General features: G+C 37.5%; 1 protein-coding gene across 1 annotated transcript in view; it reads left to right on the top strand.

Annotated features, from left to right (window-relative positions):
- The window catches only part of ACSS3 (acyl-CoA synthetase short chain family member 3), a 207,750-nt gene that overhangs the window by 1,144 nt on the left and 187,206 nt on the right, over positions 1–19,400 (top strand). The gene's annotated exons all lie outside the window — the stretch shown is intronic.

The raw sequence follows: 19,400 nt of genomic DNA, 5'->3' as shown, positions 1-19,400 counted from the left end.
GAAGGATGAACACCAGGAAAAAAGAGGATTTAGGAAAGAATTCAGTAAAATCACGCTTAAAGCAAGGTTTGAAAGGATAAGTATGTATTCTGAAGATATACAAGCCTAATGTCAAAGTCCAGCAGGTGGGAAACAGCTTGACATGTGACTGTGACTGTGGTTACAACTAACTGGGTTGGCTGGAGAGGTGGGAGATGGAGCTGGCAGGTTAGGAAGTGGATTAGGAAGGGATCTATGTGCCATGCCTGTGTATATGAAGCTGCAGTATGTGTACCCAGAAAGAATGCAGATATTGGCCATGTGGTGTTAGAAATCATGGTAGGAATAAAGTTTTTCTACATAGAGTTGCAATTATATTGTTAGATCCACTATAGAATAAATGCCAAACTTGATTGGATTTTGAAGGTGAGGCACACAGTTTAGGGGAAACTCACAGTGGTGATCCCTCTTTGGGCTATGTGCCTCAGGGTGTGTTTGCTCTGGTCTGCCAGTGTTTAAGGAGGGATGACTCCTGTAAATGTTTGAGACACACTGCTCAACAGTGGGAGTAGGGGGGTGGGGGTGTGTGTGATGTGGTCTGTATTGCATTTGGCAATTGTCTCCCTGGTGAGAGCAGGGTCTTAGGATAGAGGACAAGCCAGCCAGAGCCTGCTCTGTGCCCCCACCATGCCTGTCCTCTCATGATTGTTTGGGGACTATATGGTTTTTTCTTTAAAATCTGAGCACCTTAGCCCCTCCAGTTTGTTCATTTGCTCAGTAGTGTTTTATAATCCTTTTTTTTGTGTGTCAGGCAGTGAACCAGGCACTGGGTATACAGCAGTGGGTTAAACATGGCTCCTGACTTCTGGGAGTAATGATGATCAAGAGCATGGGCTCTGGGGCCAGACTTACCCAGATTGAGTTCTGGCTTTCACAGTTCTCTGGCTGTGTGATCATGAGCAAGTTATGTAATCTCTCTGTGTTTAGTTTCCTGAATATGGAAGTAGTATAAAAATTGACTGAGTAAAGGATTAAGACCATGTCTTACCTAGAGTAGCCACTATTAATATTACAAAAAGAATAGCTATCTTTGCCCTCTCATATCACAATTATTTGGGGAGACGGAAGCCCTTTTAGTGTTCTTCAGATCAAAACACAAGGATTATTGCCTCTCCTAAGAGTTTATGGCTTCCCCTCTTTGTTCCCAAAACTCTACATCCATAAATCTATCATATAATATTGTGCTGGAATTATTTGTTTATGTAACCTTTCCCTCCCATAAAACTGGTGCGCAGAGAGATCTGTTTAGAAACCACTGAGATATTCCAAGTGAAAGCTAATGAGGGCCAGACCTAAGGCAGTGGCAGTGGCAATGGAGGAAAAAATATAGATTGGAGAGATGCTAGAGGATTAGTGGGATGTAAGCTAAGGCTCATAGAAGTACAGAAAATGGAGGGTTACAGTTTTCGGTAAATAGACACTCAATACCTGGGAATTTCCTTTCTAATAACTTCAATTTCCTTCTTAAACTCTAAGTGCTTGCCTATATTTTGTAAAATTGCTTGGGAAAATATGTTTAATGGAGATCTTTGCAAAAGAATCCTTATATTTCCAAAAATTTAGTACATTGTAGATCATGGACGTTTGATTATCATTCTTCATTTTTACATTCCTGGAATCAGGTGGCCACATCTGTTTTATAGCAGCCCAGAAGATCAAAGTGATTAAGACTTAAGTCAGAGTTTGTATTTTTTTCAGCAGTGTGATTCAATCTTACTAAGAAGTTTGGTGGGAAGAGCAGGGTTGGGGAGAGATGTAGAGGTAGAAAGACCATACACCCACTCTCAACTTCATTCGATAATTGGTTTCAACTTGACTCTATTACTGTTTTGGGCAATTATTTGCAGATACTACTCATTAGTTAACAATTTTTTACATAGTCAAACTCAAGGGCAAGGCATGTGACTTGGGTCTTTATATCCCTAGAATATAGAGCAAAGCTGGCATCTGAGTTCAAAAAATGATAGTCAAATAGCAGGATACATAGGTTTGATGACTTTTTGCTATTATATGTTTTGGGGAGGTGGTAAATGGGAACAGACACAATTTGGTGTAAAGATCCTTTGCCTGTTTTCCTTGAAGCTGAGAGCTGGGGAAGGGAGATGAGATGTTGACCACCAAGTCCTTGAGCAAAAGGAAGGTTACTACAGTAAGTGCTTCTCTCCTAGATGGAGCTGACACACATGCAATTATGGTCTCTGATGCCCTTTTGCATGCCTGTGTGTGTGTGTTTATGAAAGTAAACTGCCCTCAGAATCCACAGGCCTATCAAAGACTCTAACACATACATCATATTGCATGTGCAATTTCACAATGGCAGAAACTACCCAATACTTTACACCAGCGATAGCATGACTATGGAATAGAAATCTTCAAAGGTAATACATGGAAAGGACTTTCCATTGTACTGAATAATCCTGTAAAATATATATCTGTATTCTAATCTCTGAGATCTTTGAAAAACAAATCCCAATTACATGTAGGTGCTTTAGAAATTCATGAAACTCACATTTTGGACATTATTTCAGCTTGTTAACAACAGTTTTGGGCAAGAAAGTCTCTACTGTGGAGACTTCAATGGAGAGCTGCAATCAAAGTTGAAGCTATTAGAAACCCTAATAATTTCTCAAATCCTGAAACAACCAAAATGGATGTTTTGGTTTTATTGCCCTGATCAATTAGACATCCTGCTGCTTACCTTGAAATGGAAATCTGGCTGCCACTCTCTGAGATACTAAGCAATAAACTTTTGCATTATGAATTATGACTGACTCCCTAGTTTGGGTTATCAATACATCCCATTCTATGGAAACATTGCCATTTCATTTTGTTTATTTTTATTTAAATAACATTCAATGATGAGATTCTCCCATGCCATTTGAATTAGAATTTAGTATGTATATTAACAGTGACTATAAGCTCAAAAGGAAAAAGCCTCCAACTATATGCAGATTATTAGAAAATGATTTAAGCTCTGCTAGCGTTTCTATAGTAGAAATAGTTAGGTTTTTCAACATGTAAGATCTCACTGATGTTCAAACTCAATTACCTACTTGCTATGAGATTAAGGTTATATAATCTCTCTTAAGCCTTAAAATGGCTTATGAGAGTTAAATAACACCAATCATTCATTCACCATTTGTATAGCAGGGTGCTGCACACTAGAGATAAAAGGATGAAAGAGATAGTGAAGGAACTCACCACACAATAGAAGGGAGACATGCATTAAATAAATGATTACACAACTATCTATTTATTTAGAGTTGCAATAGATGTGTTGAACTACAGTGGCTAATCGGGAATTTCACATAGTCAACTCTAAAAGGATAATGGAAGGGGTTCTGAGGAAATGATATTTAAGGTGAGATTAAAATGAGCAGGAATTTGACATGTCAGAAGGAGGATCATTTCAGGCAAAGGAAACGGTGTATGCAAAGACTATGTGTGAGGTATTGTCTTGGTTTGCCAGGCTCAGGCTGCTATGACAAATGGCACACGGTGGGTTGGCTTAAACAATGGGAATTTATTGTCTCACTGTTTCTGAAGCTAGAAAGCTTGCTTCCTCCCAGGGTCAGTAACGTTCTGGTGTTGGCTTGCCACAATCCTTGGCTTTGCCTTTCCACCTCTTGTCACATGGTGATATCCTCTCCTTTCTCTTCTGGATTTCTGCTGACTTCTGGCTTCCCCCTATGATGACTTTCTCCTTATAAAGCCTCCAGTAATCAGGATTAAGACCCACTCTCCTTCATCTAGGCCACACCTTAATTAAAAATAACCCCTTCACTGGTGTAAGGAAAATGTTCAAAAATAGATTGGGCTGATGAATGCACAGCTATGGTATGGTACTGTGAACAAGTGATTGTACACCATAGATGACTGTATGGTATGTGAATATATCTCAATAAAACTGAATTAAAAAAAATAATGCCTTCAATTTGTCCTATTTACAATGGGTTGACACCCACGAGGATGCAGATTAAGCTTATGAACCTGTTTGTGTTTGTTTGGGTACATACATAGTTCAACCTACCACAGGTGTAGGCAGTTAGGTAAGTCCTAAAAACTGAAAGAAGCTAGCTTGGCTAGAACTTAAGAAATGACAGGAAAATTATCAAGAGGTGAGAGGAGAGAACCAGATTGTGAATGGTCTCATGAATCATGCTATAGATTTGTATTTTATCTTGGCATGTAATGCCTGACACGTACTGGATGGCCAAAACATGGATATCCTACTTTTCTTTCTATGCTTGCAAATGAAAGGCTCGAGGTCAATTACAATTCTATCACATATCTTTGAGAAGCCTCAATATCCTTATCAGCAAAAAGGAATAATGATAGTATCTATCTCTTAGGATTTAAAGGGAAATAAAAGCTTGTAAAATGTTTAGCATTGTGCCTGACACCTATCGTGGAATATGAAAGAGAGAGTCCCATGAGCCAGGGTGGTTCAGGAAGTTTTTGGGAAAATGGAAGGATTTGTACTGGATTTTAAAGTATGATTTAGAGAAGAGAAAAGAAACTTCTGTGTGAAGAACAACATGACAAAGGCATAGAAGTAAGAAAGAGCTAAGTTTGCTGGGAGGATAGTATAGTTCACCATTTGGCTTGTAGTAGTCATTTTGAGTTTGGCACTTGATTTCAGAAGGTAGTTTCAGGATAGTTTTAGTAGGCTTCGACTAGCCTTCTTAAGTAGAAGGTCACAATTTGGCTGCAAGCCTGCACGTAGATTTGTTTGACTCAGATGCTGTATTTTTTTTTTTTTTAATTAGTTGCTCATATTTAAACATTGAGAGATTTCAAATAAAATCTAAATTTTCTTTAGCAATTTAGATTTGGGGCTTTTCTTGGAAAAAAGAAAAAAGGAGAATATCTGTAAGCAGTAGGCCAGCATTCCTGCATGGCACCTGTCTTAGTTTGCTAATGCTGCAGAATGCAAAACACCAGAGATGGATGGGCTTTTATAAAATGGGGGTTTATTTCGCTACACAGTTACAGTCTTAAGGCCACAAAGCGTCCATGGCAACACATCAGCAACCGGGCACCTTCACCTGAGGATGGCCAATGGCGTCCGGAAAACCTCTGCTAGCTGGGAAGGCAGCCAGCATCTGCTCCAAAGCTCCGGCCTCACAACGGCTTTCTCCCAGGACGTTCCTCTCTAGCAAGCTTGCTCCTCTTCAAAACATCACTCCCAGCTGCACTCAGTTAGTCTCCTCTCTCTGAGTCAGCTCATTTATATAGCTCCACTGATCAAGGCCCACCCCGAATGGGTGGGGCCATGCCTCCATGGGAACATCTCATCAAAATGATCATTACCCACAGCTGAGTGGGGCACATTCCAAGCAAATCTAACCAGCACCAAAAACGTCTGCCCCACACAAGACCACAAAGATAATGGCATTTGGGGGACACAATACACTCAAACTGGCACAGCACCACTTGGCTTGAACTAAATAGCTACTATACTCATTAAAAGGTACATGAGCTTGCTAGTTAGCCACTGCCTCTACTACTCCCTATTACTTTATATTCTCTCTATTCCAGTTACTAACTTTGTCCATTGTGGGCATTTGTGTTTGTAATGCCCACATTTTTATGTTTGTAATGCTCTACCAAGGCAGTGATGATCCATAGAAGCTTTTTTATTCCCTCCCCACCCAGAGACAATGGGATGAAATTAGTATTCAGAGAGGTTAAATGTGACCTCAGATTCTAAGATGTCTTCAGAGACTGGTGAGTGAAAGAAACTGATGAGATCAGATTAATGCTAACATGAAATAATAAGGGTCTGATGAATCTGAGTAGTAGCAAGAGGAATAGAAAGGGAGGAATTTAGGAATCAGGCTAAATTAGATGTGGTGACTATCTAGTAATGGGGTGCATGGAAGGAAAGAAGTTATGGTAATTGCAAGAAATTGAGTGAAATGTCCAAGTGGAAGCATTGATTAGACAATTGATAATGTATTGAAAACTGGGAGAGGGGCTTGCCCGATGAAGTGTATATTTGCGCATGATTTGCAAAGAGGAGATAGTGAAACCTTGTGAATGTAGAAAGGGAAGAGCAGAATACCATAGACTGAACTTTGGGGTGAAGTAGAAGGAAAACAAAAAAACTGTGAGAATGGGTGAGACTTGTTCAAAGAAGTAGAAGGAAGAGGAGAGTATTTTAGTGTCATGGAGAATAAGGCAGAAAAGAGAAAACGGGGAAAGTCACAGTGGTGAAGGGCTCAAGAGATGTTTTGAGGCTATTGAGGATTGAAAGAGGTTCTTTGTGACTTAGAGATACTTGGTTACATTTAATGATGTGATGTCTATGGGGAGTTGAAGACCAATGCCCGAATAGTGCGTTACAGAGTGAACTGGTGGTAGACAAAAACATTTCGTGGAGATATTTGACAGTGACAGGAGGAGAATGAGCATAACGACATGCCAGGGTAACTGGGTCATGGGAAAGATAGCTTCTTCACCATCCCTTCTCCTTGATTTCCTTTTAGGAGAAACCTGTTTACAGGCAGAAGTGTAGAAATCTGTGAAAAAGGAATGAAGAGAATCTTGCTTATTTTGAAACTTGTTGCCGCAACAAGACTCCCTGTTTTTGCAAGTTGAACTTTGTGTAATTTCTTATCTTTTTATTTTTCTTTAAATGTTGAACTTTGTGTAATTTCTTATCTTTTTATTTTTCTTTAGGTTCTAGAAGTTCATGGTAGAAAATGCATGGAAAAGTCTAAAAGATAGAATAAAGAGTTTCTCAGCAGATCTGTATGCTTCTGTTATATACTGTGATGATTCTAGTTAGGGAGCTATCTAAACATTTGATTGTGAGTTTGACAGGGAGGATAGGGAAACAGTTGAAAAGGGATGAGGAAATTGATATTTGCTGAGTACTCCCTCTGAGCTGTATGAGAGATTTTCTCTTGTATTTCTCATTTAGTATCATCATACCTACATCATGTTCTGCATATGAGGGGACTTCTAAAGCTCAAGGCGACACAGCTAGTTAGTATGGTTTGGAATTGGACTAATAATTTCAGTGACCCTGGTAACTCTTCTCAAACCCAGTTGCCAAATCTTGAATCATTTTAAGTAAATTCTGGACCAATGGATTGTTCCAGATTGAGGGAGATTGAAGAGACATGTGAACTAAAGTCAACAGGTGTTTCAATGTTGGGCTTTTTGCTGTAATTGATATTTCAGGGGACAATTAGTAAATCTTGAATGGAATTTGAGGATTAGATGGTAAATTAGATGTTAATTTCCTAATGATGGTTGTATTATGGCTCCCCAGAAAAAATGTCCTTGTTTATAGCAATTGCATACTAATGTAAATGAAGCATCAAGTCAGCAAACGGTTCAGGGAAAAAGAGTTCTTTCTTTTACTTCCAACTTTTCTGAGTTTGAGATTGTTGCAAAGGAAAAAAATAAGAAAAATAAAATGTGAATCTTTTGTAACCAGAAAGCAATTTAATTTCCCTCCTGAACTTTGTTTCTTTGGCAAACAAATGCTCTGAACTGTTTAGGAAATTCAGTCTTGTTTTTTTTTTTTTTTTTCCTTATTAAGATTCTTTGAAATTTCATCATATTTCTCAGTTATATTTAACACCAATGAGGAAAAATTTGTTCCCTTTTGAAAAACTTTAAATGAAGTGAATTTATTTTTAATATTGTATACAGTACCAGTATATTTTAAATTTAAAATGATCAATTTTTGTAAATTAAAAGAAAACATTTTAGGAAGGTACATGCTTACCATATGAAAAACAGCCTGTTAAAAATACAGTCCCTCAACGTAACTTCATGAAAATAGGCCAATTTTAAAAGATGGGCCTTATTTTATATTCTGAAGGTCAGCAGCTTGGTGCTGTGCTGTATCTAATTTTCTTAGCCTGTCATGCTGCTGAATCTTCAGGACAGAACAGAGTGAACTACAGGAATGCTGCAATTACATAAGCAAGGATGGATTGCCTGGCAAAAGGCACAATCAGTGAACAATGGAAATTCAGTCAACTGTGACTGATCAACTAACTGGTGTGGGAAAAATCCAAACCCTTACCACCTCCCCTTTCTTTCGATCATGCCATATACTGTCTTAAAAAATCCCACAGTTGAAGTTATTTGCTTCTTTTTTTAAAGAGAATTTCCCTTTTATAAGCAATAAGCAGCAACTCCATGAAAGAGATCATTAACTTCCATTGTGGTATTTCATTTGTGAGAGAAATGTGTGGGAGACTAATGAATCTTTTCCATAATAGATATGAAAGCATTTTAGAAAGTATATTTGAATGTGGATCTCAAATCCTTTATCTAAAACTATGTAGACATAAAACTTGTTACGTTATAAATATTAATTATATTTGCTTTTGTCAGTATTGTGGCTGAATGGGGTAAGGGACAGTGTAAAGAATGAGAGGTACTATTCATATAATATCTGGAAAAATTGAAGTTTAAAAATTTGGGGTTTGCAAGAAATCAGTTGAAAGTATAGAGTGGCTAAAAGCAGAATCCCTTTCAAAGACTAAGTTAGAAAAGTACAGAATTTAATTAACATGATTTTTAAGTAAATAGTATACTTCACTTATTTAAACATTAATTGCTCTGGTAGGAGAAAAGCAACTAAAATCTGTAGGTCTTTGACTTATGCTTAACTCTGGATAACAGGCATACCTTCTCAGTTTTTGATGTCTGAGTAACAACACTTCTCAAATATATAATCTTTTAAGATTTCTCTCCTACTTAGATATATCAGTGAAGTTGCTGAAAAAGAAATTTGGGAAGATTAATAAACAAAGATGTTCAGTATCTACTCTAGACCTGATTAATATAGATATTTGTAAAAAAATTTTTTAGTAACATTAAACAGTAAAAATTTAGTAGCTGAAGGGACATAAAGTCAGTATTATTGATCTATTGTTAAATGAATCTAATCTCTGGGAAGCTTGGAAAAGTCTACTTTTCCTCTAATCTGATTTTGCTGCCTCTATACACTCTTTTTCTTATTTTCATAGAGTTCCATTGATTCTCAGTTGGGGTTAGGTGCTTTTCTAGACCACAGATGCCCTGACTGTGCCCTTTCCCCACTCCTCCCCTTAATCAGTGCTTAATAAAGGCAGCCACTCTTAGCAACGAGAATTTGTCAGATCACCTGTGTTGGTGGGTAGGGTGAAAAAATTGAGGATCATTGTTAATGGAGAAAACAAACTGATTTCTGGGTTAAGACCTTAGCTCCACTCTTTAGCAGTAGCTTGCTCCAAATAATCCTAAAATGTGGGAATTCTAAAATGGGGACCACGGTAGGTGTTACTACTGTTCAGCAATAACTGGTTCTCTCCTTCAGAGCACACAGGAGGGTTGGACTTACCCACACAGGCATGGCTATGTGATTAGCTTTGGTTAGTGAAGTAAGAGGAGTAAGGTATGGCACTTCAGGGGGAAGCATTAGTTGCTACAGCTTCACTCCTTAGGCCTTTGACTGTCACAGCTATTGTGGAAGTGGATATAGACTGTATATATACAAACTAAAATTTCCCCTTTTAACTACATTCAAATATATAATTCAGTGCTGTTAATAAACATTCACAATATTATGTTTCCAACCCCACATTCCATTACCAAAACTTTTCCATCATCCCAAATAGAGACTCTGTGCATTTTATGTCTTAACTCCCTATTCCCTACCATGACCCAGCCCCTGCTAACCTATATTCTATATTCTGACTCTATGAGTTTGTTTATTATAATTATTTCACATCATTGAGATTATATATTTGTCCTTTTGTAGCTGGCTTATTTCATTCAACATGATGTCTTCAAGGTTCTTCCAGGTTGTTGCATGTGTCAGGACTTCATTCCATTTTGTAGCTGAATAATATTCTACTGTGGGTGTATGCCACATTTTGATTAGTAATTCATTGGTTGATGAACATTTTGGTTGTTTCCATCTTTTGGCACTTGTGAATAATGCTGCTGTGAATGTCAGTGTGAACATATCTGTTGAGTTCCTGCTTTCAATTTTTGGGGTATACTTACATGTTTGATTTCCAGGTTATATGGTAATTCTATACTTCACTTTCTGGGGAACTGCCAAACTGTTTTCCACAGCAGCTATAACATTTTACACCCAAAGGCAATGAATGAGTATTCCTATTTCTTCACACCCTCTCCAACACTTGTGATTTTCTGTTTTTTTCATAGTAGCCATTCTAATGAGTGTGAAATAGTATCTCCTTATAGTTTTGATTTGCAATTCCTTAATGATTAATGATGTTAATTATCTTTTCATGTTCTTTTTAGCCATGTGTATATCTTCTTTGGAGAGATGTCTATCTAAGTCTTTGCTCATTTTTTAATTGGGTTGTTGTTGAGTTGAAGGACTTCTTTATATATTCTGGACATTAAATTCTTTGTCAGATATGTAGTTTCCAAATGTTTTCTTCAATTGTGTGTGTTGTCATTTTACTTTTATCATAAAGTCCTTTGATGCACAAAGTTTTTCGTTTTGATGAGGTCCCATTTATCTGTATTTTCTTCTGTTGCTTGTGTTTTGGGTGAAAAGTCTAAGAAAACATCACCTAACACAAAGTCCTGAAGATGCTTCCCTATGTTTTCTTCTAGGAGTTTGATAGTTCTGGATCTTATATTTAGGTCTTTGATCCACTTTGAGTTGATTTTTGTGGATGATGTGGGCCAGAGTTCACCTTCATTCTTTTGCAAATGGTGATCCAGTTTCCCCAGCACCATTTGTTGAAGAGACTATTCTTTACCAGTTGAGTCGTTTCTGCCCCTTTGTCAAAAATCAGTGAGCCATAAATGTGAGGGTTGATTTCTGAACTCCCAGTTTCATTCCTTTGGTCTGTATGTTTGTCATTGTGCCAGTACCATGCTGTTTTGATTACTGTGGCTTTGAAATCAGTTTTAAGGTCGAGAAGTGTGAGTCCTCCAACTTTGGTCATCTTTATCAAGTTGGCTTTGGCTACTCAGGGCCCCTTACACTTCCATATATATTTGATGGTTGGCTTTTCCATTTATGCAAAGAAGGCTGTTGGAATTTTGATTGGGATTGCATTGAATCTGTAAATCACATTGGGTAGAATTGACATCTTAACAATATTTAGTCTTCTAACCCAATCCATGCACATAAAATATGCTTTCATTTATTTAGGTCTTGTTTGATTTCTGTTAGCAAAGTTTACATCCTTAGTTAGAATTAATCCTAGATATTGATTTTTTAAATTGCTATTATAAATGGAATTTGTTTGGTTATTTCTTCTTCAGATTGTTCATTACTAGTGTATAGAAATGCTACTGATTTTTGAGTGATGATCTCGTATTCCACCACTTTGTTGAATTCATTTTTCGGCTCTAGGAGCTTTGTTGTGGATTTTTTCAGGATTTTCTGAATATAGGATTATGCCATTTGAAAATAGGGAAAACTTTACTTCTTCCTTTTGAAATTGGATGCCTTTTATTTCTTTTTCTTACCTAATTGCTCTGTCTAGAACTTCCAGTACAATGTTGAATGATGGTGGTGGCAGTGGGCATCCTTGTCTTAGAGGAAAAGCTTTCTGTCTTTCACCATTATGTATGATGTCAGCTATGGGTTTTTCATATAAGCCCTTTATCATGTTGAGGAAGTTTCTTTCTATTCCTAGTTTTTAAGAGTTTTTATCAAGAAGGGGTGTTGGATTTTGTCACATGCCTTTTCTGCTTCATTTGAGATGATTGTGTGTTTGTTTTACTTTGTTCTTTTAATGTAGTGTACTATGCTAATTGATTTTCTTATATCAAACCATCACCCTTCCATACCAGGGATATGTCTGCTTGACCATGATGTATAATTCTTTTAATGTACTAGATTAAGTTTTGGTATGAGGATGATTTGGCCTTGTAGAATGAGTTAGGGAGTGTTTCTGCCTTCAATTTTTTTTATAAGAATTTGAGCAGTATTAGTATTAATTCCTCTTGGAATGTCTGGTAAAATTCCTCTGTGAAACCATTTGGTTCTAGAAATTTTGTGTGTGTGTGTTTGTGTGTGTGTGTGTGTGAAGTTTTTGATTACTGTCCACTCTCAATGCTAGTTTTTGGTTTGTTGAGATCTTCTATTTCTTATTGAGTCAGTGTGCGTAGTTTGTTTCTAAGAATTTGTTCATTTCATCTAGGTGATTTAATTTGTTGTGTACAGTTATTCACAGTGTCCTCTTACAGTTATTCACACTGTCCTCTTGTTCTGGTTTGCTAGATCTGTCATTATGCAAAATACCAGAAATTGATTGGCTTTTATAAAGGGGGTTTATTTGGTTACAAATTTACATGGTCTCCCCACCTTTTTTGTACTTGTTACAAATTTTATCTTTGTATAATGTATGTCCAAAACCATAGATTTATCATTAATTTTTTATGCATTTGCATTTTAACACCTGTGGGAAGTAAGAAGTGGAGTTACATTCCAAAGGGTACAGTAGTTTTGGCATTTAGAATTATCAGAATGGTTATCATTACTTCAGGTCTTTAGTTCTTTATGCTGCTGTGAACCACTGTCTAGTGTCCTTTCCTTTCAGTCTGAAGAACGCCCTTTGGTATTGCTTGTATGGAAGGTCTAGTGGTGATTGTGAAATTGCCCTCAGTTTAGTTTGAGGATAAGACTAAGAAAAAAGGGCATAATAAAAAATGTATCCATTTTGCTTAAAATTTCAAGATATGCAGTAATGTCCAGGGAGTCTAATTAGATATGTATCTTTGTTGGTATGTCTGTCAGCTGTGTGTGTGTGTGTGCTTGAAGTTGTTTTCATGAGAGGTAAAGGAAGTTGGGTGGAGAGCTAGTGTAGTTTAATGAAAAGAACAGTTGTTTTATAATCTGAAGTCCTAGATTTGAGGCATAGGTTTGAATTACTTCTTGTTAGGATTTCTTTATTTCAAATGAATTCCGATTGAAATTTAGGTTTATGCTTTTTCTTCCCACTATAGACTGTAGTATGACTTTAAATTTTAACTTGGTATATTTAGAAAAAGCCAAGAAAAGTTGAAAATCAACTGTGGTTTCAATATCTAAATATAATCTCAGTTGATCATCCAAATATATTTGGTGTATTTTTCCCTGTGGTCTTTTCTTTTTAATTATTTATTTTGAAATAATTATAGACTCATAAGAAGTTGCAAAAATTGTACAGAGAGGTAGCTTATACCCATCACCCAGCTTCCCCAATGGTAACATATAACTATATAGTACATTGTTTTTCAAAAGCAAAATTGACATTGGCACAATACAGTTAGACTACAGATCTTAAATCAGATTCACCAGTTTTTGCACACATTCATTTATTTTTTGAATGTGCATTTATTATTTCTTTAAAAAAATCTGTAGTCTACGGCCTGTTTGCAGGCTGTCTGACTTTTTAAGTCTTCACTACTTTTTTTTTAACAGAAAAATGGAATTATACTGTCCATATTATTTGACAGTTCACTTTTTCACTTGTAATAAATTGTGATTTTTCCTTATAATGACTGTTCTTCTATCCCATGATTTTTAATGTCTGCAAAATATTTTAACATATTGTGTTGATGAAAAATTATTTCACAATACCTTCATAACGCTATTTAGGTGGTTCTCTTTATTTGCTATTATAAACAGGCAAAAATACTTGCATCTTTAAGCATAGTGTTCCAAAGAATTGTCTCCCTCCCTTTTTTTGCCTCCTTCCTTCCTTCCCTTCCCTTCTCTCCTTTTTCCCTTTTCCTCTCCCTCTCCCTCACCCTCCTCCTCTCCCCCCCCTCCCCCCCTTTCTCTTTCTTTCTCTTTTTTCCTTTTTATATTTCAATGCATTCCTAAAAGAAGGTTTCTGGGTCAAAGGGCAATTATACACAGTTTGATATATATCATCAAATTGTTCTACAGGAAAGATTAATAAGCACCGTGAATGGTATCTCACTGTCTTTTTCCTTATGAAATATTTAAAGGATAAATAAAGGTAATAACATAGCGGGCATTGAACCCTGAGCTTTGTAAAATTTTAACAATGTGTCACATTTGCTTCAGATCTTTTTATTTTAAGCAATAAACCATTATAGTCACAACTGATGCTTCCTGTGTAACTTCCCTAATTACACAGGCTTCATAGAAACAATTTCAGAATAATTTGTAAGACTGAATTGAATGAGAAAGTTCTTCTTAGACATTCTGAAATGATTGATTGTATTCCCCCTCTTTAATAAGAGCGTGTGTTAACCATCCTTCTGAGGACTTGAACAAAATGTTGGGCAGAATGAGTTAATGAGTGAATGTGGTTTCTGCCTTGTGGGAGCCTCAGCTGTAAAGGAGAGTTTTATCAGAACATTGCAGTGCGTCACTCTACATGAGTTACAGCCGTAAAGATTAAGAAATGGATAGCTAAGGTAACGATATATAAACGTAGGAAAAAGGGGCCCTAAAATCCTCAGGTTTAGAGAACACGTTTCAATTGTTACCTATTTCCTTCCTCATCTCCTTTTTAACCAAAGTTAACACCAAGTCAGCAGAAGTGGGTTCGTCCTCCCACTGCATTGTGCTACTGCTATTTCTTCTCCTTTCTCCTCACCTCTTTTCCTCTTCTTCATCATTTTCATCAGGATTAAATGCTGAGAGTTATCTTCTGCTCCCTTAAACTAGTGCTAGGAGAGCACACCTCCTCTTCCATCCCACAACTGGTTCTCTAGATGGTTCAGAGGTTTTCAGGATTACTTGCTTGAGGCAGTTGGGGGCATCCTAGATTGTAGGTCTAGTTTTCTAGGAACCTGCTATGTTTTGGAGTTTGGCTCCTTGTGAGTTCATCAAGACTTCTCTCTGAGTTGTCTGGGTTAATTGATTATGGGCCACTGATCCTAAGAGTGTCCCTAAGTGCAGTCTTGCAAAGGACTGACTGATGAAGTTTGCTTTCCTTTAAAATGAACTTTTAAATTTTAATTATTTAGCAACATATTCTGTTTTAAAAATGTATGCTTTGAAATGTAAATGCATTTTGATTTTATCTCCTACTTTTGGTCCTTATTATTGATTTAATTAATTGTAATTTTCCTTTTTTCTCATAATAAAACAAATTCTGTTCCCTTTGCCTCAATTCTGTTTTTCCTGCATTTTTCCCTAGGAAAAAAAATTAAAAAACAAGATAAAATGGTGTCCTCACCTTTTGCTTTGAATTTTACTGTCAGGCATGACTCAAACCCGAGAATCTTTAAGCTCATTCATTCATGCCTTTCTCTTCATGACAGTAGACTCAGTTCAGATAACAGGTATTGATTTCTTGAAAGCCTTTCTTTCTATTCTTTTTTTTTTTTTTTTCTCCTGTTGGCTGCATTTCTCACCATTGGCAATTCACTCGTTTTGAATCTGAGTTGATCTGGCAGGGTGCAGATGTCTGTGCTGTCTTTTCATGCTGAGAGGTGCAAAGTGTGCCTATGGCTGGTGGGCTGGGACCAGGCTCTTGTGTATATGTAGGCATACATAAAGGATCAGGAGGACCAAAGAATGTCTCTTTCTTTGCATTGGGTTTCTGGGTTAGACTAATTGTTTCTTCTATAGAGAGCTGTGCTTTCCAAGTACTTTTACAAAAACAATATCCCTGCTGGTTAAATTAGCATAAGGTTATTGTGCTGCTCCAAGTAAGCAATTACCCAATTTGGAGGGTTTCCTGGAACAGTCAGTTGATACTAACCAAGGCCCAAGTTTCTGTAATTTAGATGGGATGTCACTGTGTGAACAAAGCAATATGAGGCCCTCTTAAGAATGCTTAAAGCCTTCTCTGTTTGCGTGTAATAGTAGTCTTTTGAACTAGTCACTGTTTTTGCTGAGTGTTGACTGTTTATCTCATGGGACTCTTTTTCTTATTTGTGTTAATGTGTCAGAAGAGTAAAGAGTACTACTTCAATTCACATTCATCACTCTTCCAGACCTTTATTTAAAAATAATTATTAAGCACCTGTTGTGTGCCACAAATGAGCTAAAACATGGTCTTGCCCAGAAGAAGCAGGGAATCTATGGGAGCAGGAGGTACAAGAATTAGTCAAATAAACACACAGACATACGTAAAGTGTAACTAAACTCATTGAACTTTTCTTGGAGTTGGAAAGCACTGGGACCCAGGCTGCCTTATGTTGATTTTATGACTCTAGAAGGTTATTGACCTCTCTGAGCCTCTTTCTCATCTGTAAAATGGGGATAATATTGTTTTCCTCACAGGGATATTGTGCAGATTTGATGCACATAGACTACTAAAGATACAACCTGGGACGTTATAGGTGACAAAGAAATGTTTCTTCCTTCTCCTACTTCAAACCTGTTTCCCTTCCTTCCTTCCTTCCTTTCTCCCTCCCTTCCTCCCTCCCTCCTTCCCTCCCTTCTCTCTTTCTTTCTTTTTACTTTTTCAAAAATTTTTGAAATACTTTCAAACTTATGGGACAGTTAAAAGATAATACAAAGCTAAGATGGTGGCATAGAGAGGAGTAGAAGCTAGTTAGTCCCCCTGGAACAATTAATAAGCAACCTAGAACAGCTAGTAAATAATCTGGAATAGGTGCAGGGGTTCAAACTGTGCATCCAAGCTAGGAGCCCCCTCCCCAACGGCCCAAGCTGCAAAGCCTCATGGAGCCAGAGAGCAGCTCTCTCCAAGCGAGCGAATATAGTGCAGCTGAGCTCCAACTGGGGTTTTAATTAACAAGTGTGGACCGCTTGATAGGAATGCCAACAAGCAGACAGAGGCTTTGGGTGAAGACTGACCTTAGAGAGCCAGAGGGTGGCTGCACACTAGACCTGAAGGGGGCTTTCTGTCCTTGTTTCAGTTCAGTGGAGAAACCCTAAGCCATTTTCACTTCCCAGTGCTCTGACCCAGACAAGGGTGGAGATGGCACAGGCAGAGAGAGATCATTGAAATGCTAATGACTGCTCCCTAGGGTGTCTATCTTCCCTAAGAAGAAAGGGGTGGGGCCCAGCTCTACTACCCGCCTTCCATTCAGAACCAGACCCCAGAGCCTGGGGGAAAAACAACCATGGGCCACACCTCCTTACGCCAGTCTGGAGTTACAGGCTGACAGGCGCCATCTGCTGGGTAGAAAAGCACAGTGATCTGAGGCCTCACAGGGTGTACCAATCTTCTAAGACACCCTCAGGGAAACCGAATACTGAATAGTTCTTCCTTCTGGGACCGGGGCCCATTTTGGTCTGGGAAAACCTGATTGGGGTAACCAAGGAAACCAGATGCCTAGACAACAGAAAACTACAACCTACGCTAAGAGAAATGAAGTTATGGCCCAGACAAAGGAACAAACTTATACTTCAACTGAGATACAGGAACTTAAACAACAAATACTCAGTCAATTCAAAAAGTTTAGGGAGGATATGGCAAAAGAGATGGACTGTATAATGAAAACACTGGGTGTATATAAGGTAGAAATTGAAAGTTTGGGAAACTAACTAGCAGAATCCATGGAAATGAAAGGCACAACACAAGAGATGAAAGACACAGTGGAAACATGCAATAGCAGATCTCAAGAGGCAGAAGAAAACACTCAGGAACTGGAGAACAAGATACCTGAAAGCCTATACACAAAAGAATGGATAGAGAAAAGAATGGAAAAATACAAGCAATATCTCTGGGAACTTAAGGACAAAACAAAAATTAGGAATGTATGTGTCATGGGTATCCCTGAAGAAGAAGAAGAGGGAAAAGGGGCAGAAGCAATAATGGAGGAAATAATCAATGAAAATTTCCCATCTCTTGTGAAAGACATGAAATTACAGATCCAAGAAGTGCAGCATACCCCAAACAGAATAAATCTGAATAGGCCCATGCCAAGACACTTAATAATCAGATTATCAAACATCAAAGATAAAGAGAGAATCCTGAAAGCAACAAGAGAAAAGCAATCCATCACATACCAAGAAAGCTTGATAAGGCTATTAGCGGAATTCTCCATAGAAATCATGGAGGCAAGAAGAAAGTGGGGTGATATATTTAAGATACTGAAAGAGAAAAACCACCAACCAAGAATCCTACATCCGGCAAAACTGTCCTTCAAATATGAGGGAAAGCTTAAAATATTCTCAAACAGACAATGACAGAGTTTGTGAACAAGATACCTGCTCAACAGGAAACACTAAAGGAAGCACTGCAGACAGAAAGGAAAAAAAGGAGTGAGAGGTTTGGAACACAATTTTGGAAGATAGTAGCACAGCAATGTAAGTATGCTGAACAAAGATGACTGTGAGTGTGGTTGAAAGAGGAAGGCTGGGATCATGTGGGACACCAGAACAAAAGATGAACGATAAAGACTGGGACTGTGTAACTCAGGAAAACCTAGGGTGCTCAACGATTGTAATAAAAGGTACAAATATATTTTTACATGAGGTAGAACAAATGAATGTCAACATTGCAAGGTGTTAAAAATAAGGTGGGATGGGGGAAATACAGTCAATGCAAACTAGAGACTATAAATAACAGAAATATTGTATTATACTTCCTTTAATATAATAAAGGCAATATACCAAAGCTAAATGCATATGGGGGGATGGATAGAGTAAGGATATGGGACTCCTGGCGTTGGTGATGTTGCGTGACTCTTTTTTCTACTTCAGGTTAATGCTATCTTTCCTTTTGTTGCTTTCTAGCTGCCATTTTGTTATTGTTGTTTTCTTTCTCTCTCTCTTTTTCCTTTTTCTTTTGTCTCTTTGCCTTCTTTGACTCTTCCTCCTCTTTGGGGAAGAAATGAAGATGTCCTTATATAGATCGTGGTGATGGTGCTGAATACATAAATACGTGACTACAGAGATCCAACAATTGTTTACTTAGGATGGAATGTATGGTGTGTGAACAAAACCATCTTAAAAGAAATGGGTTGATGAAGAAACCTCGAGGGCACTATATTGAGTGAAATGAGACAGACATGTAGAGGCAAATATTGCAGGATCTCACTGATATGAGCTAGTTATAATATGTAAACTCATAGACATGAAATATAAGTTACCAGGGTATAGAATGAGGCTAAAGAAGGGGGAGTGTTTGCTTATTATGGGCAGAATGTTCAACTAGGGTGAACTTAAATGTTTGGAAATGGACAGGGGTGATGGTAGCATGTTGTGAGAATAACTAACAGTGCTGAAAGGTGTGTGAAGGTGGTGGAAAGGGTAAGCTCAGAGTCACGTATGTCACCAGAAGGAAAGTTGAATGTATAAACAGTGACTCTTGTGGTGAACAATGTCTGTCATTAACTGCACAAATATTAGAAATCTCTTTCATGAACTAGAACAAATGTATGACACTATAACTAGAAGTTAATAATAGAGAGGCATATAGGAAAAATATATATACTTATTGCAAATTATATACTACGGTTAGTAGTACTTTAAT

The sequence above is a fragment of the Choloepus didactylus genome, chromosome 8, assembly GCF_015220235.1.
Source record: "Choloepus didactylus isolate mChoDid1 chromosome 8, mChoDid1.pri, whole genome shotgun sequence".
Taxonomy (NCBI): domain Eukaryota; kingdom Metazoa; phylum Chordata; class Mammalia; order Pilosa; family Megalonychidae; genus Choloepus; species Choloepus didactylus.
Note: the sequence above shows the minus strand (reverse complement) of the source record. Positions and strands in the feature narration are given on the sequence as shown.